At 39.2% G+C, this 26,438-nt stretch overlaps 2 long non-coding RNA genes and 1 other non-coding gene across 3 annotated transcripts; 1 reads left to right on the forward strand and 2 right to left on the reverse strand.

The window, feature by feature from the left end:
* The first annotated feature begins 3,389 nt into the window (after positions 1–3,389).
* Positions 3,390–3,805, forward strand: LOC131342421 (uncharacterized). Its single transcript, XR_009203040.1, has 3 exons — positions 3,390–3,490; positions 3,597–3,644; positions 3,728–3,805. It is a non-coding gene; the product is annotated as an uncharacterized LOC131342421 (long non-coding RNA).
* A 7,102-nt stretch (positions 3,806–10,907) lies between these two features.
* Positions 10,908–11,353, reverse strand: LOC131342390 (uncharacterized). The gene is made up of 3 exons (XR_009203037.1): positions 11,275–11,353; positions 11,070–11,165; positions 10,908–10,957 (listed from the first exon to the last, which is right to left on the reverse strand). It is a non-coding gene; the product is annotated as an uncharacterized LOC131342390 (long non-coding RNA).
* A 12,600-nt stretch (positions 11,354–23,953) lies between these two features.
* trnae-uuc (transfer RNA glutamic acid (anticodon UUC)) lies at positions 23,954–24,025 on the reverse strand. The gene has a single exon. It is a non-coding gene; the product is annotated as a tRNA-Glu (tRNA).
* Between the last annotated feature and the right edge of the window lie 2,413 nt (positions 24,026–26,438).

The following is a 26,438-nucleotide window of genomic DNA, read 5'->3' on the forward strand; positions in this document are numbered from 1 at the left end:
TGAAACAAACAGCTTGATATTTTTGCCTAAGCTGCACTCTACATTGCCACACTAGCTCCATTTATTTGTACCGATTGGTTTTGTTCAGCTAGCTGCCTTTCCTCACAGCCCCTTTCTCTCTCCGCTTTAACAACTCGACAAACACGGACAATGAAAAATCCTTAAAATAATAAGTTACTTCATGATATTGTAAGTATTTTAACTTATTCTATTCACTCCATCAAAAAAGAAAACTATGAACACTGAAAAACTATTACTTAGCTACATGCTAACTAGCCGTCTAGCTAATCTTTGCTAACACTCCTCGGCTTGACTTAGTAAACTTGAGCAAACGTTAAGTAAACATTGGGACTTTTATGAAAAGCTGATGTTAACATATCTGAAAACATGAACACTGTTTTCTTCTTCCCTGCTCGTTTCACTGGAGTCTGCCGTTTTGTCCGCTAGCTTTAGCATACTGATCGTGTACGTAAAGCGATTAGCTGAACAGAATTTCTCAAAACCATCTAATCATATAAAACGATATTCCTGATTGCGGTTTGTTGCAATAACGCGGTGTTTAAAAGACTTTATACTTAAGTGAAAAAGAGGAAACTCAGTAACTCACCGTTGCAGGGGTCGTACAGTCCGCTCCATCCGGGTGCTGAGGCTCGGCTCCTCCCCCGAAGTTCATCATCGCTGCGCTGTAGAGTCGGTGTAGGAGTGAAATCCAGTAGTGGAGTACAGAGAAATCCGAAACAGGGGTGTAGCAAAAATGCCAAAAGATAATCCAAATCTTGCGACCGTCAGAACCAGTATAAACCAGCACTAACTAATATAAACCAGCACTAACTAGTATAAACCAGTACTAACTAGTATAAACCAGCACTAACTAGTATAAACCAGCACTAACTGGTAACAACAAGAGTCAATAATAAATAAATAATAATAATAATCATAATAATAAGCTGAAATGTCCAGGAAGCCCAGGGAGTGAAGCATAGCTGAAGTTTAAGGCAGCATGTAGCTGTACAGTTAGAATTCAAGCTGTAGGACCAGTTTATAGACGATACGACCTTAAAAAAAAAAAAAAAAAAAACCCTCCTGTTTACGGCATCTACCGAAAACCTCCGAGAAAAACCGAACTGTACGGAAACCAAGAAGTGAAGTCCGTGAAAAATGCATTTACAAATTCTATATTTTATGATTTGCTCCTGCTGAACACACTCAGTGTCCTCAAGGTAGGATGATCTTTATCCTTTAATGCCACACTGTTTCTACAATAAATCATGTTAAAGTGACAGTGTTACAGTCTAATGTTATGTAGCACACAAGACACCTCATGTTGCTGGGAATTAGCCTAATGCTAGGTACCGTGCTAGCGAACCTGGCTACTGGTTTAAACTACACAATAAAATCATTAAGCTCGGTTTAAGAATTTATTTTATTTCCACAATGAAATATTTACCCTGTTAGTAGGTCACTTTTAACAACCCTGACTACTGGTTTTACACTAAATCATGATTAGCCTTGTGATCCGCTAGCTAGCGCGCTAGCGGACTTTAGCCGATTTTTACCGATTTAAATTAGACTGTAATAGTTGGACTAATTATATCTACATGTCTATTTGTTGTAATTAGTACACATTTTATCGGTAAATATAATATAAATATAATGTTTAGCCTAATGTTAGTTAAGCTGCTAGTGAACTTGGCTGTTGTTTTACATTACACACTAAAATCCTGAACGAGTTGATGAGCTTGACCAACGAGAATTTCATTTATTTCCACAATATAATACTCATCCCCATTAAAAAGTCACTTTTAACAACCCTGACTACTGGTTTTATACTAAATCATACTTAGACTACTGATTAATCAGCTCTCGCGCTAAAGGGCATGGTTACAGATGTACACCGATCAGCCATAACATTATGACCACCGACAGGTGCCGTGAATAAACGTCTCCTCATCATGGCACCTGTTAGTGTGTGGGATATATTAGGCAGCAGGTGAACATTTTGTCCTCATAGTTGATGTGTTAAAAGCAGGAAAAATGGGAAAGTGTAAGGATTTGAGCGAGTTTGACAAATGGTGATGGCTGCACGACTGGATCAGAGCATCTCCAAAACTGCAGCTCTTGTGGGATGTTCCCGGTCTGCAGTGGTCAGTATCTATCAAACGTGGTCCAAAGAAGGAACAGTGGTGTTACAGGGTCATGAACTGCATAGTCAGGGCGCCCATGTTGACCCCTGTGCAGCACTGAAAGCACCAACAATGGGCACGTGAGCATCAGAACTGGACCACGAAGCAATGGAAGAAGGTGGCCTGGTCTGATAAATTAAGTTTTCTTTAACATCACGTGGATGGACGGGTGTGTGTGCACGTGGCACCAGGATGCACTATGGGAAGAGGGCAAGCTGGCGGAGGCAGTGTCATGCTTTGGGCAATGTTCTGCTGGGAAACCTTTTGGTCCTGCCATCCATATGGATGTTGCTTTGACATGAACCACCTACCTAAGCATTGTTGCAGGTCATCTACACCCTTTCATGGTAACGGTAACGGTAAAGGTAATAGATTACCTTTCATGGTAATCTACCTAGAGAACTTCACTAATCGTTTCATTTACACAATATCATAGTGAGTATAAAGGTTTTAATAATTATACAGTATAACATTTTTTATAGATTTGGGTGGTGGACAGGGGCAGGAGGTTTTAGAGAGTTTAATCAGGTCACATGTACAGTGAATTTACACAATCTGACTGCTACAATTTTTCTGTTTCTTCACAAGTTAACTAATTATCAAACTCACTGCTTTATTAACTTTTATGCATTAATAGGAAAGTTTGATATTGTGTAATTGAAGAGTCATAATTCTGAGTCACAGAAAAATAATCTATTGCAGAGCCTGTGGATGTGCTGGAGGAATCAGCAGATACTCCCTCTGTCCTCCAGGTATGTGTCAGTTAAATAGTAATATTTTAACTTCATTTAAAACCTACAGGCCACTTTTGTCTAAGTGTGTGTGTGTGTGTTAAGGTCATTGAGCCAATCCTGCAGCTGCTGCCCACCGAACCACACGAAGAACCTTCAGCTGTCATTCTGGTAAGAAAATCCTTCATTTATTTACTAAAGCCAATCAATGGATTCTACAAGGTTGTTTTTACTGTAAGTGACAGAATATTAGTATGAAACTGCTGTGATCAGAAGCACTCACGATCTTCCTGCTCTACTTTTCACAGCCGCTCGATGCTGGTGAGCTGATCAGCGCTTGGCGTAATATTCAGTTCCTCTCTGCACAGGCCTCCATCTCCCAGTTAAAGGTATTCTACAGAGCAGCAGCTGAGATACAAACACACAAACACCCGTCTTTACAAGATCTAATGTTTAGTTTTGTTTCTCTATTTTCAGTCAGTGGAAATTAAAACATACTTCCTGGGGATGATAAGGGGCCCACAGAGCCGTCTTTGTTGGTTTAAATCCACCAAGACGAGCAGCTTGAATCACATGGTAATCACAGACTTAATTACTCTGAGGAAGAGAATTGACCTTGATGATTATTAGACGCTCACGTTTGTGAAATAGATCTTGAGTTTCAGCTTTTTGTCATTTGCAGGGATTCCCTTATGAGTCTTCCATAGAGGACTGTTTCACTGGCATACAGGTAAGGGATTATTCGTTGTGGCATCACAAAACTTTTGTTAATTGCAGTGACTAATTGTGTTCACTTTAATTTGTTCTCTTAAGGCTGAATCTGGGAGGGTTACAGAATTCATCTCCTGTAACCGAATGGAGACATCATTCATCATGCCACATTATTTTGTGGTAAATTTATTGCACTGTCATGAAGTGTATCTCGTAGTTAGTAACTTTTAGAATTTTGTCAGTTGTGCTTTTATTTGTCTTCATTGTCAATATTTTTTTTTATTCAACAGCAAACCATTACAACGGTAACCTGCACTTTGCTGTATGTGGCTGAAGATGGACAGATGTTCACCTCCACTTGGGACTATGATCACAACGACTGTGAGGTAATTCAGACTTTCAGACCTGATGTGTATCTACATATGCTGCTATTCTCCTGATTCGGATACTGTAAAATTTACTGTGTGAGTTTTAATGATTTAATGATTTGGCTTGCAGGAGAGTGAGGAGCACCTTAACCCAGAGGAGTTGGAGGTGCCCTTTATTTGGTACGATCCTCTTCACTCTTTAATGATGTAACAGTGTATTGTATGTTTAATATACACTAAACATTTACATCTCTTGTTTCTTAGCTGCCATCTTTCAGACAGAGGGGTGACTGAAATCGGCCTGAAGGTGCCCGCGCTTCGTGAGGCGTTTGCTGTGAGTAAAACCTTTATTCAGCTGCTGTTACTGCGCAGGTAAAGTCCACTCTGCTTTAACTTTTATATTGTGTGCTGTCTTATATTCAGACTCTGCTTGCCAGCATCCACAACCAGAACTTCTTGTTCGTGGTTGGAAAGGAGATGGTCATGCGACTGGCAGCAGCTAACAACCAGGTGACTTCAGAATGATGAAAGACTGTATCTATTTGTGATGGAAATAATTTCAGTTTCTCAGCCATAGCCAAAGTTAGTTACAGAGATTTTTTCGTTTGCTTTAACAGGATGCAGTTGGTGTGCAGTTGGCCTACGAGGCCCTGATTCGATTCCTGAGGACGCCTTCCAATCAGGAATCGATTAAAGCAGAGCTCAGCTCCTGTGTAAGCTAATATGTCACTCATCAGTGACATCATTTATGAACTTGGCAATTAAAGAGTTAAAATCCTGGATGTTTTTGAACATTTAGTAGTTTTGATCAGAACTGAGGTTGATTAACAGATTTATGCAAACAAAAGTTGAAAAAAAAAATTCTCTGATATATTTTTACAGCAGTTCATTTTAGTGCATGTTTTCATCCCCAAACATAACATTAGGGTAGTGAATTTGAACTATTTCTATTTTTTGCAGATATATGCAGAATTCTACAGAGTTACTCGAGTTGATCTCAGGCAGATCTTTCTTAGTTACTTGGACTCACTTGCACCACGATTGATCAAGCTCTATAGATCAAGAAGTGGAGCCTTGGGAAGAGAAATTCAAATACTCCTAGACAGACTTGATGAACGGGTAACAACATCAGTTTACTTCAAATTGTGAGGTTTTAAAAAACATAACTGCATACTACAAATGTTAGTTGTAGTAAAAGCCATTTACTTTGTCCATGTTTTTCCTGCTTCCTGTTTGTGTTTTAGACCGCTGCTATCCTGACACACAGGAAATCTGCAGCACTTTGTGGCCTTCCCTTGTTTCTGAGAGAAAAGGAGGACAATCTACTGAGAACGTATCTGGTAATATTTTTTATCTTATCCGTCATGTCTAACATGGCTGGCCTGTGGAGAAGTTTGTGAGAATGCTATCCTTTCTCAAATTGCATTTTAAGGGCATTCAGAATGTGCTATTGGGAGTGTATAGACTACAACCCAAACGACTCGCCTTAAAACAAAAAATGTAAGTGTATTAAATATTTTAATGATTAGTGAACATAAGAAACCAAAACGCTCTAAATTTTACAGCAGTTGACTGGCAATTTGGGTCGTCAGTAAAGTGCTGTAATATCTTAATGTTGCATAAAATGACACATAACCCAGCACACTTGCTCATTTGACTGATGTAGGATACAACTAAGCTGAAAGATAAGGGTCTTACTCAACCAATGCTGCCTGGAAGTGTGCTGGAATTTGAACACAACCTTCTGATCAAGCCTTCTGTCACTGAGCCATTACAACCATGCCAGAGCAACACCATAACTAGTTTGCATTGATTCAGCTATTTCTCCCACTGAATTAATGCCACTTAAAGATTCCAGTGAAGCAGTGCAAGCTAGCTGTAGTGATGGCTTTGAGTCTCTGATAAGAGGGTTGTGTGTTCAAGTCCCAGCACAAAACATAGCTTCCTTGATTGTACCCTTGAGCAAGACACTTCTTCTTTTTCTTCTTTTTGTCCTGTATTGATTTTGACCCATAGTTTGTTGTCTCTGTAGGACACAGTCCAGAAGGAAACCTGCACTAAGGGACTCAGAGTAGATATCCTCAGTTTTGTTGAAGATGTGGCAATAACCAACCCAAACACAAGAAGTATAGCTGTGGTGCTGGAAGAGAAAATTGTGCTTGATGATGTTGATGACCTGCCAAATGCATTTGCTTTACTTTTTGGTATCATTTATGCACTTAACATTGAGTACCTGAAGAAGTATACCTTCGAGGTGACCCAGACATTATTTATGCCCCATGGCTCTCAGTGTTCTGCAAGAGTGCAGTCATTGAAGAATAAGCTTCTGAAGCTGGATGTTTAATCTTGGCTGCTGTTTATAAAAAAGTGAACAGTTATCTATGCACTTTCATAGTTTTGTTATTGGAGCTGAGTTTGTTGGACTTGTTTGTTGAACTGTTCAAGCTGCAGCTGTAAAGCCATAGCAAAGTCATTTCTGGTCTTTTTCCATTGTTTTACCCAAATCTGATTTCTTAGAAATGTACAGAATACTTGCTGACTCAAAAGGTTCAGACTGTAGTTTCATGGCCATAGCAGTGAATCCAGAAAAAGTCGTCGTTGTATATTTCTCAATATTTCATCTAGTTGTGTTTTGTGTTCAGTGATTATTTGTTCTTTTTATTTGTTTTGGTCTCAAAATCTCTAATACTGCTTTTTTCACTCCTTGGATTCAGATTGTTTATGTACCATTGTTTAATTCAGGCTTACTCTTTTATAATTGGTGCAAAATTTTATATCGTTTTTTTATTCTTGAGAATAAGGAAGATGTGATGTTATGAATGATTACATGTGATTTTGGTTCCGGGTGTGTGTGTGCGTCTGGACAGTTTAGAGGGGAACCGTAAGTTGTGCTATAAGAAATGTTGTGCAAAATGCTAAGTAAAGTGAAGTGGCTAAAAAGACATTGAAGCTCTCCAGCATGTTGATTAAAACATAAAAGAGCATCACATTTAGTGCTACATCACATACACACATATGGTCCACAGTGTCAGTGTGAAATGCCACAGAAATGACATTGTTTGTTTCTGGAATTAGCCTGAATTAGCATATTTATGTTTACATTATATATATGAAATTCCTCACAAATCACCATGAGCCAGTGTATGGTATATATACTTGCAATTCTGCATTCTTTATTCTTCTGTTCATTTGTTTATTTCAGACTTACATATTGCACACAGAACTTCTGGATAGTGTAGTCGATCAGCACCGTTACATCCTCCACAGACACCCTCACACATGCTCTGCTCTGGCCAGTACTGACAGCATTTTTCCTAGAAACACATGCAGATTCAAAACCATTTAACCTTTACCAGCATTTCCAGAGCAAACTGTGTGCTATATTTATGTGTTTTACCTCTTTTCTCTCTCTTATGTTAGTCAGCATGACTATGGTGGCAGATTTGTGCTCCCAAACCATTCTCCAGAAATCAGACACTGTCTCCGGTTTCGGACCTGCAAACAGACCTTTTTAAAGCTTTCCAGCAGAAAGTCATGACATTCAGTAAATTCATTCTGACATTCACTCTTCTGATCTGTATGCTGTGTAATGTGTGGGTGACTGCTTCTGTGTTATAATCTTGAAAACTGATGAAACCCTCAGATGAAAGGTCACTTACACTAACTACTAGCTGTAGTGAACTTTAGGTCTATACATATTGACTGCTTTCTCCAGTGTCAGAGCTGGTTCACATAACAGTCTTTCCCTGAGACCATTATCAGGAATCCCACAGACTATTTTGTCCCTCACCATTGAGTCTCTAAAATCTTCAAATTCACAAGTCTTAGTGTGTGCAGTTCCGCAAGGTACTGGTCAAAACTCACTCCTTGTGTCTGGTCAGCAGAGAAAAACTTCTCAAAAAAGTTTTGGTCTAAAAACCACACACCTGGCAACACACAAACATCATCTGACATTCACTGAATTGAACTAGATGACTGTTCCTGAGAAAATTCAGCAACTTATTATTTCAATCAATTTACGCACTAGGCTTTCTCACAACAAATCAATCTCACTGTTGGATATGTAATCTAATGATGAGGTAGTTCTAGGTTTCGCCTTGTTTTATATAAGCTGTATCCGATACTGCCATCCTGTGGTGAGATTGAGAATTGACCTAATACAGGAGACTTACTAACAGGTACCACAGAGTATAGAAGTAATGCATTAAGTCTCTTTATATACTTTCACAAGAAGACCAGTAAAATAACTTTTACTGATAGGTGCTGTAAAATATACTCCACTTGTTTCCAGCTGGTGTTTTATTATGTAGTAATAAAAGTCTTTAGTGAAGAGTAATTCTGCAGTATGATTAATGCTGTCACACCTGACTAATGGTGTCTGAACTCAAGCGACCCTACACTTGGAATAAATGAGGGACGCTGTGTCCACCTGTGTCCAGGGGGTGATGTTTCACACTGAAGGTCTGAATTCATCTATCTAATAATCCCAGTCCTAATCAAACCCAGCCTTAGATATGATTTAAATTATGGTAGAATAACTGTTACTCATATGGGAAATGTCTCAATCAGTAATGCTTTACATTATGGTCCCCTTAAATGATATTATTTAACATTAGTTTACATAAACAAACCATGTATGTCAGTATTAATATACCCCGCCTACTGCTGAACAACAAAAGCTAGATTTCAGTTCACCACCAGGTAAAACAATGTTTGACTGAACTCAATAAATTGGTTGCTGCATTTATTGTTGAGGAGATGCAGCCACTCTTCACTGTGAAGGCGCCGACATTTTGTAATATCATCAGCAAAATCAGGGAAACGGACAGGGGCCGTGCTCTCCGATCGCAAAACCTTTACAAGCTTTTTGGACAAGGCATATATAGAAATGGAGGCAGACCTGAAGAAAACATTTGGCGATTGATCTAATTTTAGAATGACTTTAGGAAGACTATATTGCACTCTTTAATGTCTTTATTAACTTGGACTGTGAGTTTACTTTGTAATGTAACACATATAGGTTTCTATGTGTATAAAATGAAAAGAGAACGAGTCTACTGGTCAAATTTAAGAAAAAGTATCGCAAAAGTAACATAACGCATTACTTTTTATAAAAAATAACTAAGTAATGCAATTTGTTACTTTTTTAGGGATTAACACAATATTGTAACGCATTACTTTTAAAAGTAACTTTCCCCAACACAGCATAATATATAATATAATATATGATTATAATAACAAATATATAATATATTATTTTTCAATAAACCATTTAAAGGTTGTGAAATTCTATAAAAATGATCTGTATATGAGTGAAAAGTTTGCAGTTTGTGTTGCGTTTAAAGGAAACTTTTATACATATACTGATGGCTAAAAATAATCAGAGTGAGACCGCAACAGGAACAAATATAAACTTTATTTAAGCAAAGTCTATAAGAAATATACAAATAAGTTTATTTCTAAACAATTCTATATATATATTTACAATCTATAGGCTATTGATGGGAATAGGGGGAGTGGGATAGGAACAGAGGGATAGATTAATAAGGGATGATTATTAAGGGATGAGGGATCTTAAATGCTAAGGTTAAGCCCTTCTTCAGGTCCTGGGGTTCACTGTGGACCCTGAGCAATGTAGAAAAAAGAAGTGAGAGAAAAGAACAGGAAATGAAACAGAGGAAGAAAAGATGAAGTGGGTAAGGGGAAAGACATTGCTCAGAGCTCCTCCAAAATGTCCATCATCAGCTGGACGTGCAGCTTGAGGAGTCGCTGAACTGTGGTGGCTAAGGCTGCTGGGTCACTGTAGAGCTCCAGAGGCTGAGTGAAGAATACTTCAGCAAGCTCTGTAAGGTAATCCTATTGACAAATTACACACACATCCAACATAGTGTCACTGAGTTTAAGATACAATCCTGAGAATTTGTGTATCGTGGCATCAGAAGATATTCAACACTTACAATAAGCACTGTGAAGTACAGCTCTGCTGCAGGCTCCCACACGTCCACATCCTACATGCTGAAGAGCGCAAGCAGGCGCTCCAAGAATCCTCCCTCAAACTTTTGGAAAGAAAGACAAGCTTCATTAATGCCATGTCTTATCAGGTTTAAAAAATATGGAAAAAGAAAACCAGATCAAATAGACCATGTTCTGAAACTCAAACATTGCTTAGAAATCTCCTGATAAGACACTTACTGGCTGAGGTTTTGAGCCATTTATAAAGTAGCTGAAGAAAATCAGCTCAAAAAAACATCCAGGAAGTTGTAGTGGTGGTCCTGCACAGAGTAGAAAAGATAAAATTAGCTTTACATATTGGAGTCCTGTTTTCTATATTAGCAAAATCTTTTATCTTTAAACATCTGTCATTTCACACAGGCGTTTATTAGCTTACACAGGAGCTGAGCTCTGCTTTAATCGATTCCTGATTGGAAGGCGTCCTCAGGAATCGAATCAGGGCCTCGTAGGCCAACTGCACACCAACTGCATCCTGTTAAAGCAAACGAAAAAATCTCTGTAACTAACTTTGGCTATGGCTGAGAAACTGAAATTATTTCCATCACAAAAATGATAGTCTTTCATCATTCTGAAGTCACCTGGTTGTTAGCTGCTGCCAGTCGCTTCTTCTTTCCAACCATGAACAAGAAGTTCTGGTTGTGGATGTTGGCAAGCAGAGTCTGAATATAAGACAGCACACAATATAAAAGTTAAAGCAGAGTGGACTTTACCTGCGCAGTAACAGCAGCTGAATAAAGGTTTTACTCACAGCAAACGCCTCACGAAGCGCGGGCACCTTCAGGCCGATTTCAGTCACCCCTCTGTCTGAAAGATGGCAGCTAAGAAACAAGAGATGTAAATGTTTAGTGTATATTAAACATACAATACACTGTTACATCATTAAAGAGTGAAGAGGATCGTACCAAATAAAGGGCACCTCCAACTCCTCTGGGTTAAGGCGCTCCTCACTCTCCTGCAAGCCAAATCATTAAATCATTAAAACTCACACAGTAAATTTTACAGTATCTGAATCAGGGGAATAGCAGCATATGTAGATACACATCAGGTCTGAAAGTCTGAATTACCTCACAGTCGTTGTGATCATAGTCCCAAGTGGAGGTGAACATCTGTCCATCTTCAGACACATACAGCAAAGTGCAGGTTACCGTTGTAATGGTTTGCTGTTGAATAAAAAAAATATCCACACTGAAGACAAATAAAAGCACAACTGACAAAATTCTAAAAGTTACTAACTACAAGATACACTTCATGACAGTGCAATAAATTTACCACAAAATAATGTGACACGACGAATGATGTCTCCATTCGGTTACAGGAGATGAACTCTGTAACCCTCCCAGATTCAGCCTTAAGAGAACAAATTAAAGTGAACACAATTAGTCACTGCAATTAACAAAAGTTTTGTGATGCCACAACGAATAATCCCTTACCTGTATGCCAGTGAAACAGTCCTCTATGGAGGACTCATAAGGGAATCCCTGCAAATGACAAAAAGCTGAAACTCAAGATCTATTTCACAAACGTGAGCGTCTAATAATCATCAAGGTCAATTCTCTTCCTCAGAGTAATTAAGTCTGTGATTACCATGTGATTCAAGCTGCTCGTCTTGGTGGATTTAAACCAACAATGACGGCTCTGTGGGCCCCTTATCATCCCCAGGAAGTATGTTTTAATTTCCACTGACAGAAAATAGAGAAACAAAACTAAACATTAGCACTTGTAAAGACGGGTGTTTGTGTGTTTGTATCTCAGCTGCTGCTCTGTAGAATACCTTTAACTGGGAGATGGAGGCCTGTGCAGAGAGGAACTGAATATTACGCCAAGCGCTGATCAGCTCACCAGCATCGAGCGGCTGTGAAAAGTAGAGCAGGAAGATCGTGAGTGCTTCTGATCACAGCAGTTTCATACTAATATTCTGTCACTTACAGTAAAAACAACCTTGTAGAATCCATTGATTGGCTTTAGTAAATAAATGAAGGATTTTCTTACCAGAATGACAGCTGAAGGTTCTTCGTGTGGTTCGGTGGGCAGCAGCTGCAGGATTGGCTCAATGACCTTAACACACACACACACACACACACACACTTAGAAAAAAGTGGCCTGTAGGTTTTAAATGAAGTTAAAATATTACTATTTAACTGACACATACCTGGAGGACAGAGGGAGTATCTGCTGATTCCTCCAGCACATCCACAGGCTCTGCAATAGATTATTTTTCTGTGACTCAGAATTATGACTCTTCAATTACACAATATCAAACTTTCCTATTAATGCATAAAAGTTAATAAAGCAGTGAGTTTGATAATTAGTTAACTTGTGAAGAAACAGAAAAATTGTAGCAGTCAGATTGTGTAAATTCACTGTACATGTGACCTGATTAAACTCTCTAAAACCTCCTGCCCCTGTCCACCACCCAAATCTATAAAAAATATTATACTGTATAATTATTAAAATCTTTATACTCACTATGATATTGTGTAAATGAAACGATTAGTGAAGTTCTCTAGGTAGATACCATACACCACTCAGCCATAACATTATGACCACCTGCCTAATATGCTGTTGGTCCCCTTTTTGCTGCCAAAACAGCCCTGACCTGTCGAGGCATGGACTCCACTAGATCCCTGAAGGTGTGCTGTGGTATCTGGCACCAAGATGTTAGCAGCAGATCCTTTAAGTCCTGTAAGTTGCGAGGAGGGGCCTCCATGGATTGGACTTGTTTGTCCAGCACATCCCACAGATGCTCGATTGGATTGAGATCTGGGGAATTTGGAAGCCAAGTCAACACCTCATTCTCATTGTTGTGGTCATCAAAACATTCCTGATTCATTTTTGCTTTGGGGCACGGTGCATTATCCTGCTGAAAGAGGCCACAGACATCAGGAAATACCGTTACCATGAAAGGGTGTAGATGGCCTGCAACAATGCTTAGGTAGGTGGTTCATGTCAAAGCAACATCCATATGGATGGCAGGACCAAAAGGTTTCCCAGCAGAACATTGTCCAACGCATGACACTGCCTCCGCCAGCTTGCCCTCTTCCCATAGTGCATCCTGGTGCCACGTGCACACACACCCGTCCATCCACGCGATGTTAAAGAAAACTTGATTTATCAGACCAAGCCACCTTCTTCCATTGCTTCGTGTTCCAGTTCTGATGCTCACGTGCCCATTGTTGGTGCTTTCAGTGGTGCACAGGGGTCAACATGGGCGCCCTGATTATGCAGTCCCATAAGTAACAAACTGTGATTTACTGTGTGTTCGGACACCTTTCTATCAGAACCAGCATTAACTTCTCCAGCAAGTTGGGCAACAGTAGCTCGTCTTGTGGATCGGACCACATGGGCCAGCCTTCACTCTCCACGTGCATCAGTGAGCCTTGGCCGCCCATGACCCTGTCACCGGTTCACCACTGTTCCTTCTTGGGACCACGTTTGATGGATACTGACCACTGCAGACCGGGAACATCCCACAAGAACTGCAGTTTTGGAGATGCTCTGATCCAGTCGTGCAGCCATCACCATTTGTCAAACTCGCTCAAATCCTTACACTTTCCCATTTTTCCTGCTTTTAACACATCAACTATGAGGACAAAATGTTCACCTGCTGCCTAATATATCCCACACACTAACAGGTGCCATGATGAGGAGATCATCAGTCTTATTCACGGCACCCGTCGGTGGTCATAATCTTATGGCTGATCGGTGTACATCTGTAACCATGCCCTTTAGCGCGAGAGCTGATTAATCAGTAGTCTAAGTATGATTTAGTATAAAACCAGTAGTCAGGGTTGTTAAAAGTGACTTTTTAATGGGGATGAGTATTATATTGTGGAAATAAATGAAATTCTCGTTGGTCAAGCTCATCAACTCGTTCAGGATTTTAGTGTGTAATGTAAAACAACAGCCAAGTTCACTAGCAGCTTAACTAACATTAGGCTAAACATTATATTTATATTATATTTACCGATAAAATGTGTACTAATTACAACAAATAGACATGTAGATATAATTAGTCCAACTATTACAGTCTAATTTAAATCGGTAAAAATCGGCTAAAGTCCGCTAGCGCGCTAGCTAGCGGATCACAAGGCTAATCATGATTTAGTGTAAAACCAGTAGTCAGGGTTGTTAAAAGTGACCTACTAACAGGGTAAATATTTCATTGTGGAAATAAAATAAATTCTTGACCAAGCTTAAGGATTTTATTGTGTCATTTAAACCAGTAGCCGAGTTCGCTAGCACGATAACTAGCATGATGCTAATTGTGTAAATGAAATGATTAGCGAAGTTCTCTAAGTAGATAACATACATCTGTAACTAAGTCCTTTAGACCTGACTAAATCACTAGTCTAGTCATGATTTAGTGTAAAACCAGTACTCAGGGGTGTGAAAAGTCACCTTTTAAATGGGTAAATATTATATTGTGGAAATAAACTAAATTCTCGTTACCCGAGCTCATCAACTCGGTTCAGGATTTTAGTGTGTAATTTAAAGCAGCAGCATGTTCACTAGCAGGTGAACTATTATTAGGAGAAATATCATATTCACATTAATATAACCAATAAAGTGTTAAATAATTACAACAAATATACAAGTTCTCTCGGTAGATATGATTAGTCCAAATATTACACTGTCATTGAAATCGCTAAAAATCGGCTAAAGTCCGTTGCGCGCTAGCTGCTGAATCACAAAGCTAAGCACGATTTATTTTATTAAACCCAGGAGAAGGGATTGTTAAGAATGGACTTCTAATGGGGTAAATATTTCATTGTGGAAATAAAATAAATTCTTAAACCGAGCTTAATGATTTTATTGTGTAGTTTAAACCATTAGCCAGGTTCGCTAGCACGGTACCTAGCATTAGGCTAATTCACAGCAACATGAGGTGTCTTGTGTGCTACATAACATTAGACTGTAACACTGTCACTTTAACATGATTTATTGTAGAAACAGTGTGGCATTAAAGGATAAAGATCATCCTACCTTGAGGACACTGAGTGTGTTCAGCAGGAGCAAATCATAGACTATAAAATATACAATTTGTAAATGCATTTTTTACGGACTTCACTTCCTGGTTTCCGTACAGTTCGGTTTTTCTCGGAGGTTTTCGGTAGATGCCGTAAACAGGAGTTTTTTTTTTTTAAGGTCGTATCGTCTTTAAACTGGTCCTACAGCTTGAATTCTAACTGTGCAGCTACATGCTGCCTTAAACTTCAGCTACGCTTCACTCCCTAGGCTTCCTGAGCATTTCAGCTTATTATTATGATTATTATTATTGTTTATTTATTATTGACTCTTGTTGTTACCAGTTAGTGCTGGTTTATACTGGTTTATACTAGTTAGTGCTGGTTTATACTAGTTAGTACTGGTTTATACTAGTTAGTGCTGGTTTATACTGGTTCTGAAGGTCGCAAGATTTGGATTATCTTTTGGCATTTTTGCTACACCCCTGTTTCGGATTTCTCTGTACTCCACTACTGGATTTGACTCCTACACCGACTCTACAGCGCAGCGATGATGAACGTCGGGGGAGGAGCCGAGCCTCAGCACCCGGATGTGGATCCCGAGCCCGGATGGAGCGGACTGTACGACCCCTGGAACGGTGAGTTACTGAGTTTCCTCTTTTTCACTTAAGTATAAAGTCTTTTAAACACCGCGTTATTACAAAAAACCGCAATCAGGAATATCGTTTCATATGATTAGATGGTTTTGAGAAATTCTGTTCAGCTAATCTTTATTCGGCTAATCGCTTTACGTACACGATCAGTATGCTAAAGCTAGCGGACAAAACGGCAGACTCCAGTGAAACGAGCAGGGAAGAAGAAAACAGTGTTCATGTTTTCAGATATGTTAACATCAGCTTTTCATAAAAGTCCCAATGTTTACTTAACGTTTGCTAAAGTTTACTAAGTCAAGCCGAGGAGTGTTAGCAAAGATTAGCTAGACGGCTAGTTAGCATGTAGCTAAGTAATTGTTTTTCAGTGTTCATAGTTTTTTTGGATGGAGTGAATAGAATAAGTTAAAATACTTACAATATCATGAAGTAACTTATTATTTTAAGGATTTTTCATTGTCCGTGTTTGTCGAGTTGTTAAAGCGGAGAGAGAAAGGGGCTGTGAGGAAAGGCAGCTAGCTGAACAAAACCAATCGGTACAAATAAATGGAGCTAGTGTGGCAATGTAGAGTGCAGCTTAGGCAAAAATATCAAGCTGTTTGTTTCAATTCTGTTCAGCAAGACTTTGTTTCTAGCTGTCGTGAATAAAATAGTTAGGAGTAGTGTAATTTACGATAAAGGGCGAATTTTTGAGAGGAGACACAATTGGACTCAAAGGGGATGTGAACCACTGGAGTAAGAAACTGCTAAAGTAATAGACTGTAATAGAAATGTATTTTAATCTGCATTTTTTTGGGGAAGATATTTTTAAGCATTGAAATAAGTGCACAGTGTGACTAACAGTGAAGCCGTGATACTGGAAGAGCCCTGTATAACACCTATAAATGCAGCTAAAATGTAAATACTGAGTTTTTAATGCAGTGTTATAGGAAGATTACAGTAATATAACTTGTGTAAATACTTCTTGTTTTGATAGTGAGGCTTTCCTGCTTTACAAAACATACACAGTGCTATTAAAATAAGGTTTTCTGCTTCCTTTTATGAGATGTTATTAGATGTGTTTCATTGTCTGTTCATCTTCTTTGACACAGGGAGACGGAGGGAGACATTTGTGTTTCCCCAAAATGAGCTCAATTACAACAGAGAGCTCAGCGCTAACGAGGACGACAACAGCCGACCTGCTCAGCAGAATGAAGCTGGAGATGGTGGTGAACATGAGGTGTCAACGAGGAACCTGTCCCCTGATAGAAGCCCATCCCCACCTGTGAGCAGTCCATTCCCTCTCAGGACCCCATCCCCTTTGAGGAGTCCACAGCCTTCAACAGTTCCTTTGCCCCAGCCTTATTTCAATATCGACATCCACAACATTGTGGCTGGTATGTACTGTGCTCCTGCCACAATGATAACTCCTGTCCCACGCCAGGGCATAAGGAGGAGGCGGGACGAAGAGGATGGCAATCAAGAAGCCCCTCTGAGTAGACGGCAGCGTGTGGATCCTGATGGGGAGGTGGAGTTCATCAGGATGCCTGGACTTGAGGATTTAGAGAGTTTAATCAGTCACATGTACAGTGAATTTACACAAGCTGCTAATGCTACAATTAGTCTGTTTCTTCACAAATTATCTAGCTAACTAACTCACAGGTTTATTAACTTTTAAGCATTAGAAAGAAAAGAGAGAAAAATGTACAAGCTCTCTCTCTCTCTCTCTCTCTCTCTACTACCTTATAAATTTGGCCATTTTAATGTTTTACATTAAACAGAAAATATTAGTTGTAATTAAACTTACATGAAACTAATTTATTGCAGAACCTGTGGATTTGCTGGGAGAATCGTCAGATACTCTCTCAGTCCTCCAGGTATGTGTCAGTAAAATATTTTAACTACATTTGAAACGTGTAGGCTGCTTTTGTCTAAGTGTGTGTGTGTGTGTGTGTGTGTGTGTGTGTCTTAAGGTTGTTGAGCCAATCCTACAGCTGTTGCCAAACGAACATGTCCAGGAATCTTCACCCATCCTTCTGGTAAGTTTTACAGAGAGAGGTGTAACTGATATCGGCCTGAAGCTGCATGCTTCCCGTGAGGCGTTCGCTGTGAGTAAAACCTTTGTTTAGCTGCTGTTTTTGCTCAGGGGAAGTTCACGCTGCTTTAACTTATATTATGTGCTGTCTTCTATTCAGATTCATCTTACCTGCATCGACAATCAGAACTTCTTGTTCGTTATGGGGAAGAAGATTGTGATGCGTCTGGCAGCAGTTAACAACCAGGTGACTTCAGAATGATGATAGACTGTTTCCTTGTGCAAAATAACCCAAGGAGTAGTTTTAATATCCCTCATCCCTCATAGAGCGTCCCTTATCAATCTATTCCTCTATCCTTGTCTATATAGATAACTGCTAATAGTAATTAGTATAAATAGTAGCTGCAAATAATATTGTTGTAAATAAACTTATAGTTGTATAGTGTTTATATAGTTTACTTTAATAAATGTTTTCATTTGCTCCTATTAGCGTCTCATTCTGATTATTTTTAGTCATCAGTATGTCTACTGTATAACTGCAATAGTGTGAATGAGAGTACATTCCTACACAGTTCATTTCAAATCAGTTAAAATCAAGGATAAAGCTATAAAAGGAACTTCCCAGGACATTTAAAGGGCTTGTGACACCGTTCTCACCATGGGTTGTAAAGGGTAACATTCTGGATTATGGCATGAGATATACCAGACTGACCACTTTAAAAAAAATATATATATCAGATGCACAGGATGGTTTTGTTGGTGTAATTAGTGCCAGATATAAAGAGTTAAACAGCATTAAAACAAGATGCAATGGTACATGAATCTGAATGACCTTATAAAATCAGCTTTCATCCTCTGTGGAAAAAATCATATCAGTCTGTTTGTAACACCTCAGATTATGGACAGACTGAGATGGACAGACAGATACCATAAGCACAGACACAGCTCACACAGCTTATTTTATATGTCATCATTTGCTCTTAAAAGACTTGTCTCATTTGTTTTAAACTGGATTTGAGTGGGCTTGCTGTTTTTATTTTTTTGCCATAAATATGAAATGACATGATTAGAAATATTACCTTTGTGTGCTATTTAAATAAAACTGCAATTTAAACAATTTAATCCAAGCTGCTGCTGCTGGACCCTTGTGTAAAGCCCTTTACCCCTTAACTGCTCAGCTGTGTAAATGTGAGTTGCTCTGGATAAGAGAGTCTGATAAATCTTGTAAATGTAGATGGTACTGTTTGTTTGTACACTGATAAAAATATCCAGCCTGATCTAATTAAAAAAATGAAGGTAACTTTTTGCATCAGATTATTATGTAGTTTAAGACTAGTCTTTGTATTTATTACTTAATTTTCTCTATGCAAGAAATACTTTTTGCTAGTAAAGTCTACTTAATTGAAGCATTTCCTTAGTCATTGTTTTGTGTTTTCTCTACTAAACTTTGAGAGTTTCAAAAGTGGATTTTAATTGAAATATACACACCTGATCCTGGTAGTCAGCAGCAGGTAGGACAATGATAGTTGGAAATTAACATTATAAACCAAAATAGAGCAGCACAACCTGAGAAAGTGCAGTATAAAACCAACAGCTGCCAAGAGCTAGCTCATTATAATCATCTACCATCAATGGCATCTGTATAGCCTTTAGACATGCAAGATCACCTTGAGATCACATATCTTGGAGGCCATTTTTGGTCCACTTCCTCATGCTGGCAGTTGGACCTTACTTCTCATTGCACAACAAAATATTGCAAATCCCAACATTACACATAAACACATCTTGAACCACGTCTAACGTCCATGTTTCTAGCAAATTCGAGAAAGGAAAGCAGGTCAGAAAGGTCAGTCGGGACTAACCATATTTTCAGCAATCCTTACACATAGACTAAAATGAACAATGGATTGTCTTGATTGTTGTTAAAAAATGATTAAAAGCACATCGGACAGACACACTGCTCCACTGAATGACATTTATTTATTGAAAAATGCTCATAATTGCTATAACTTTCTATAGCGTTCTTTTGCACTTGCTTACTTCACTTATGGTGATTCTGAGTATTTAGGGCAATGTTTTTTAAAAAACTGCTCCACCAAACATTTTGGGATTAGGAAACACATTACCCGATGTGGCTGTTATGTTTATATTGATTTTTGGACAACAATGGAGGTCTAAGGCACAGACAACTAAACTAATACAGGCTGCAGACTGACAGACATTCCTTGTGAGTAGAGGCGATTTATTGTTGGTGTTATGCCGGGTTCACACTGCACGATTTTCACAGTCATCGGATCACTGTTGCTTTCACACTGCACAACTATCTAGTGTAGCATTCAATCTGATTCAATCAAAAGAGTTCTCGCGTGAGACTGGAAATGGAACCCCTATGGAGTCAATTCAATGCCACATATATTCGCAAAAGAATTCATGTGTTGCAAAAGAAAATAAAGTTTTGCAAATGCAAAAATGAAATTTGTGAGAAAAAATAAGTTTTGCAAAACAAAAATAAAGAGTTGCAAAATATAAATGACTTAAATGTATTTGCGACGCTGCTTTTATTTTGGGTTTCAGTGAAATGTAAGTTTGCGCTTCACTTTTCTTTGTGTTTGACTTTCTGGCACTGTTTTGACGTGGGGGTGGAGTCAAGGTATTGGGGCGTGGTAAGCAGGCCCGGGCAGGGTGCTGCAAAAATGAGTACACCCCACTGAAAGTCTCTGGAGCAAAGCTAAATTTTAGACTAGAAATGTCTAATATTTTTTGTTATATTTTTGTATATTTTTTGTTATATTTTTGTACCCTTAAATTCGGGTATTTTAGTATTTTTTGTTATATTCCTTCTTATTTTATTTATTACCTGTGCTTGTGGATACTGCTGGATCTGCAGCTAATGTCTTGGTGCCAGATACCACAGCATACTTCAAAGCTCTTGTAGACTCCAAGCTTTGAAAGGTCTGAGCTGTTTTTGCATCAATAGGGCCTTACACAGTATTAGGCAAGTGGTTTTAATGTTATGGCTGATTGGTGTACATCATGTCATCTGAGACAGTTATTTGTCATCATGCCCAAACTTAGCAATACATTAAACACCACAAATTGGATGGCAAAATACACACATCCAATATGCGACCCCATGTCAATGCTTGTATGCGTTATTCTAAGATGCGGTCCCTTATGCAGAATAACGTGTGAGGTCCTTTGTGTCTTCTCATTTGCTTTGGGTACGATCAGTCTTGAAGTGAGTTGGCACCATTCTCCAGTCCCTCATCTGGCCAAAAGTGTTACCTTTTGTTATGGGGGTATGCAGCTGATGTCTTGCCCAAACTGGAGTATAAAAAAATAAATATAAAGTATATTAGAGCTTCCAGATACAGTGAAATGGTAATAAGTACACAAAGATTCTGCAAAAAATGTGAAACTTTACAATCTATATAATGTTTCATTTATATCTTATATCTATTATATCTTGTGTTTAATACTCAAAATGTGAATAACCTGCAGGATGCTGCGCTACTCCCAAAAGATGACTGGAAACTGTGGATAGTTTCCTGCAGTATCTGTCTTTCACTTCCCTGAAATTCATATGATATTATAACAAAACCGTCTATAAACATGGGACCAGATTAGACAAAGCTGACTAGCAGTTTTTAAAAAACACACCTTTCCAGCATTAAGTTCAGAAATGGCTGCCAGAATCTGTTGTCTGGGCCCGTCTGTTTTAATCCCCAGCTCCTGCAGATCTCCATCAGTCAGAGTCAAAAAGGCCTCCATGTCTACCTGTAAATAAAACAATACAGGTAATTTACAGAGATGAAAAAATCACATATGATTTGTATTTGTGCACAATTTACTGAGTACAGCTCTAAGTCTACTTTGACAAAACTCTACAGGCTACAGGTGTAACTGCCATCTTCATGTTGCTTCGCTAAAGTCCTATGTGGTCTGGGATTTGTTTGGGCCATTTAAGGACATTTAGAAACTTGTTCCAAAGCCACTCCAGGATTGTCTTGGCTATATTCATGTTGTCGTTCTGAAAGGTTAAACCTTATCTTAAAATCTGAGTCTGTGTCCACTGTGGAGCAAGTTTTCTTTAAGAACCTCTCTGTATTTCGGCTGCATTCATCCTTCCCTTAATTCTGACCCGTCTTTCCCCTCCTGCCACTGAGAAGTACTCCTGCCAACGCCTTGCTTAACAATAACAGTGGTATTGCCCAAATGATGAGCAGTGCTTATATTCAGCAGCAGTTTTCATTTGGCTATTCCAACATAAAGCTCTTATTGATGGAGAACTTCTGAGATGGCTGTACTTCCAGCAAGTACTCCCTTTTCTGCAGAGGACTTCTACAGCCGTTAAAGTTGCCAGTGGGCTTTTGTTTTCTCTCTGATCAAAGTCATTCTAACCTGGTTACTGAGTTTGGATGGATATCCTGTTGATTCCAAAAGTTTTTCCACAATGATAGAACCCACTGTGCTCCTTGGAACATTCAACACCTTAGATATGGTTTATACCTTTACCCTGCTCTATGTCTTGACACAATTTGCTCAGGGTGGCCTATGTATTTTATAGATAGATGTGTTCATTTCTGAATACCCTGTCTATGTCCAGAACTAAGAGTACTACATAGTCCATACTGGTATGGCGATCATACTCTAGACACAACTCTTCAACGTAAAATAGACACCATATTGGCTTTTGTATGTTAGAGACTGGTAAACTGTAATAGTGTGAATGAGAGTACATTCCTACACACCATAAAGTCTGATCATCTTTATTTGCACTGACCTTCATCAGTGATGCTGCCACTGCTGGAGCCACCACTAGTTTTAGAACATGGTTGGGAAGAAGCAGAAGACAGGGTTTCACCAATTAGAGGCTTAGGAGTTGGGGATGGCGATGGAGTCAGGGTAGGGGATGTACTCTCAGATGTGGAGGAATTCCCAGACTGAGGCCTCTTTTTCAGATCAACCTTCTGTGGAGATTGTAGGCTAGTGTTAGGTTAGATTGATGGAAATTAACAATACTCATTAAACACACTGACTTGGTACAGTTAATATATAGTAGTTTCTAACAGAGATACACACTCGCTCACTTATTAAGACTATTTGTACAGTCCCCTCTGAAAATACTCAAATGTTTTTTTTTATACTTTGAAGACAATTTGGCTTTAAGTTCCAAAAAAGTATATAAGGCTATAGACCAGAATTCTCAGATTTCATTTCCAGATATTTACATCTAGATGTGTAAACAACAACCGTTAAAGTAAAGATAAATAAAAACCTACTAAAATAAAGGTTAAACAAAGTTATTAAAATAAAAAGGTAAATCACACACTGAAAAAACAGTCTCTTACCTGACGCAGTAATTCGTTTGTACTCCGCTTCTGTGCCACACTGTAAATATACGAATACATTTGACTTGAATGACGTCATTAGCGCGCAAGATTTGATTGGTGCCATCCATCGATTGCCGTGGGCGGGCCATTGTTGCGATTAGCGGAGAACGATAAAATTGCGAGAGATTCGATTGGCTCGCTATGGGCGCGGCCATCATTGTCTGTCCATATTTTCAGCACAGGGATTGGGGAAGAAAGATGTAATGGGCCGATGTGATTGGGCGAGAAAGATTTCCCGGGTGAACTGTGATTGGCTGGCTGACCCAGACTATCGTTCTTCAGGTAGCACCACTGGCCCACGGGAGCCTTAGGGGGAGCGGGGACCTACCTGCTTATGCTTTTCAAGTGACAAACGGCCAGAGGTCAAAAGCCATGCCTAGCATTCAATGGTGATGTGGAAAAGTCAATGCCGTGACGCGGATTCAAACCGGGGTTGCTGAGGCCACAACACAGAGTACTAACCATTATACGATCACAGCACCCCATGCACCTGGGCCGGCAGGTAAAAGGAGCTGCTACATGTTGTGATATACGTTCTGGTGCCCCTCTGGCCTGGTGCAGTGGCTTTTGATTTAGACATGATTGGAATAATCGGAACCCCAACACAGCTGAAACCAAAGTGTTCTGCATTCTCAGTCACACACTGAGAGCTATAGCAAGGAGATAGAGTAAGCGTTAGACAAATCAAGTTAATCCAGAAATAAAATATCCAAACACTACTCCAATATCACCTACAAATAAATAAGTGATGACAAATCAGTTATGTAACGTTTTGCTCAGTGAATCGAAATGAACGCAACACCAACATGCTGCTCGCTGCAATCAGTGATCGTTTTTGGATTCCGTTGAGGAAGTGTTCCTGGCCGTTATTAACTGAGCGATTTGGTGAACTCCTCGCCAGTTGTGCGGGCAATCCAAAAAGTCACATTCCCATACTGGGAGTCGAACCCGGGCCGCCTGGGTGAAAACCAGGAATCCTGACCGCTAGACCATATGGGAGGGTGCCCCATGGTTGTTGAGATCGGCGTTTTACTCGATCGCCAAGCAGTTTGAGCTCCATTGCGGTATCATCCAGAGCTTTGCATAGGAACCTTGCACTGCAGAGCACAAAATCGGCCAGCGCTGACCGAGCATTCAGCTACTTGAGCTGTCACTCCAGAAGAAGATCAGCCGCTAGACAGAGCGTGGGCTGGTGCACTGTGCCAGTACACTGGCTTTTCCACATTTCAGGGATTGTTGGAGGTGTTATTCTGCCAGCATTCAGCAGCTGGAGTATTGACATTGGGACTGACACTCACAGACACCGAGAGAGAAAATAAGCCAAAAGAGATTTCTCCTCAGTTCATCAAGAAGCTTAAGAACGATTTAAGTTGAAGAGTTCAATGGTATTGTAGCTTTGGTTATATACCGTTTTTGCGCGATGAATCAAAATGAACGCAACACCAACACGCCGCTGGCTGCAATCAGTGACCGTTTTGGGATTCCGAAAACGCAGCCGCTATACGTAGCGCTATGCGTTCTGGCGGCCCTCTGGCTTTTGATTTAGACATGATCGGAATGGCTGTAGTCTTTGTTAGCGCTATATCGCGAGACGATCTGATTCATGCCCGAATTATGATCACAGCACTCACAGCTGAAACCAAAGTGTTCTGCATTCTCAGTCACACACTGAGAGCTATAGCAAGGAGATAGAGTAAGCGTTAGACAAATCAAGTTAATCCAGAAATAAAATATCCAAACACTACTCCAATATCGCCTACAAATAAATAAGTGATGACAGATCAGTTAGTGTTTTTCTAACAGTTACCATGGTGTGCTCATGTCAGGCCTTTACACACTCTGGAGTCTCCTGCTGGGCTGGCCACAAGACATGTACTTTAAGAAGCAATCAACACATAGAATGTACTCAAAACACTATAGTTGTTAATGTACTGTAGTACATTTAGTAAAGTAGTTAGAATTGTCACATAGTTCTGGAAGTGGGTAAAACTGTAGCATTTAGGCTTAGCAACGCTGAGAGTTCACCTCGGTTCATCAAGAAGCTTAAGTACGATTTAAGTTGAAGAGGTCAACGGTACTGTGGCTTTGGTTATGTAACGTTTTGCGCAGTGAATCGAAATGAACGCAACACCAACATGCTGCTGGCTGCAATCAGTGATCGTTCTCGGATTCCGTTGAGGAAGCGTTCCCGGCCGTTATTAACTGAGCGATTTGGTGAACTCCTCGCCAGTTCTGCGTGCAATCCGATAAAGTCACGTTTAACGGTAACATTATTAGCTAGATGGCATATTCTTCTGCTATGGAAACAAATTCTCCCTCCATCTTTTGATGACTGGCAGTAAGATGTTATGAGCTTCATTCATTTGAATAAAATTAGGTACACAATAAAGGCCAATACTGGCATATTTTCTGAAACTTGGGGCCATTCATTTTTATTTTTTTCTGATTATGTGAATTCTTCTTCTATAGTTGGTCAGTCTAATCATTAGGATGTCCTTATGATTGTGGCTTGATCAAGTATGTGCACTGTGTATACATAATTTATATTAATGTTTTGTTTGCTGATGTAAACGATTGTGATTATATTTAGTTAGTTAGTTAGTTAGTTAGTATCTAAACTCAAATTCTGAACACTCTGAACAATCTAAACTCCATGCTGAACACCTTCTGACCAATCCAAATCAAGTATAAATTTTAATCTCAATACTGCACATAATTATCAAATAAAGTCTATAAAGCTGTTATCCAAAAGTCTGAAATAATGTTTCTCTTAAGCGTTGTAATTAAAATCCATATTTTGGTGTGATTTATACACATGGGTTTGTCCATTCTGACTTTTGGACACTTTATTATGTCCATTTTATGATGAAACAGGAAAAGACTTTGAAAATCATCTGTCATTTTCTGATCATGTTAAATATCAACACAACTAGACTGAAATATACAGGTAAGATATGCAACTAATTGAAACATGAACAGAGCAAGATATAAACTGATATCTACTGGTTTCCTGTCAGGGTTGTGGACTGTTTTCTGGTCACTAGAGACCCCCACTGCCTTTTTGTTGGTTTACAGTCTCTGTCATTATGTCTAATAGGTGTCCCCTGTGCTTTGTTTAGGTTTGTGTATTTAAGTCACCCTTTTCCTCCACAAATACTTTGCTTAGTGTTTCCTGTACCTTGATTAAGTCTAGGTCAGCCGTGTGCTCTGTTTTATGGCCTTGTTCTTAAAAGACTTTGTGCATCTGGTGTAGTTCTTTGTTTTGATTGATTGACAAGTGCTCTTTTGAATGCCTTATGGATTTATTTTGTGGACTAATTAGAATGACTTTTTGGAAGTATTGACTTTGTTTTTTGATTAGACTCCTATGAACCTTTTGTATGCTTTTGGATTAACCTTGTGGATTTGGGGG

Source organism: Hemibagrus wyckioides, linkage group LG21, assembly GCF_019097595.1.
Source record: "Hemibagrus wyckioides isolate EC202008001 linkage group LG21, SWU_Hwy_1.0, whole genome shotgun sequence".
In the NCBI taxonomy this organism is placed as follows: domain Eukaryota; kingdom Metazoa; phylum Chordata; class Actinopteri; order Siluriformes; family Bagridae; genus Hemibagrus; species Hemibagrus wyckioides.